The sequence below is a fragment of the Echinops telfairi genome, unplaced genomic scaffold, assembly GCF_000313985.2.
Source record: "Echinops telfairi isolate 266 unplaced genomic scaffold, ASM31398v2 ScPeMD7_7424;HRSCAF=8462, whole genome shotgun sequence".
In the NCBI taxonomy this organism is placed as follows: Eukaryota; Metazoa; Chordata; class Mammalia; order Afrosoricida; family Tenrecidae; genus Echinops; species Echinops telfairi.
In genome coordinates, this window is record NW_022111324.1 from 154575 (window position 1) to 156011 (window position 1437).

A 1437-nucleotide genomic window follows, 5' to 3' on the forward strand; every position below is an offset into this window, starting at 1 on the left:
TAATAATTTATAAATTATCAAGGGTTCATGAGGGAGGGGGCAGTTGAGAGGGAGGGGGAAAATGAGCTGATGCCAGGGGCTTATGTGGAGAGCAAATGTTTTGAGAATGATGAGAGTAACGAATGTACAAATGTGCTTTATACAATTGATCTATGTATGGACTGTGATAAGAGTTGTATGAGCCCCCAATAAAATGATTTAAAAAAAAACAATTAAAAGATAAAGTGAGTGAAAAGCACAAGATTAGGACTATGGTTGATTTTGATAGGGAGGGAGTTGAATGTAATCAGACAAGGCACATGGTGCTTCAAGGACCATGGTAGTATCCTATTTCCTAAACACATGGTACCAGTGTGTACCTTTCATATTATTATTTGTAACTTCATATCATACACACACACACACACACACACACACAAAGGGGCACTCCCCAAAATGCTGAATTGCACTGGGCTGAATGGAGATTTCATAGCTTACATTTTTTCCTGTTAGGTGAGCATCAAGCAACTCACTCTTAGTGCACCCAGTGGCATCGCCTGTGAATCTTTTCTCTGGTCACAGTGAATTTTTTCGTGAAAGCGGTTTCACTTGAACTTCATTTTTTGTGATGGCCCATTTAAGAGAACAGCGTGTGGCTGGAAAATTTTGTTTCCTGCTCAGGAAAAATGCCACAGAAACTGTGGGATGTTGAACACAGCTGACAAGGACAGAGCTATGGGAAAAACTCAAGTGTATGAGTGGTTTTCTCATTTCAAAAGAGATGAAATGTAGATTGATAACAAACCTCATTCTGGATGTCTGAATCCATTTTCTAAATGGATGAAAATATCTACTCATAGTGCATTTGGAGCTAATTCTACCAGGTCAGATTTTTAATTAAGCTTTTTATTTAGAGGTTCGGAAAAGATTGTGTAATGGTGTGTGACAAAAAAGCCTGATTTATTGCAGATGGGGGACTGATTTTGCCACCAGGACAATGCAACTGCTCACGCAGCCATCTTAGTGCACCAGTTTTTGGCAAAAAATATGCTTTTCTTGCCCCACGCATCTAACTCACCTGAGACTTCTTTTTGTTTCCACACAAGCAGAGGGACATGAAAGGACAGGGATTTGATGACGTAGAAGAGGTGAAGAAAAAAAAAACGAGCATGGTGCTGTCATCCATCTAAACAGATGAGTTTGAAAAATGTTTCCAAGAATGGAATCACCAATTTGACAAATGTATTAAGTGTAATGGAGAGTACTTTGAAGGTGTTAAGGTTTGTTTTGTAAAAAAATTTTTTTAAATTAAATACATAGCTTTGAAAAAAATCCATTTTGGGGGGGTGTACCCCCTCATATATATAATTTTACTAACTTCGAAAGTAAAGAAAAATAGCTGAGGATGAAATGTCTACTTGATCTTGGGAGAAGGACAGGGACTGGATCTTAGTGATC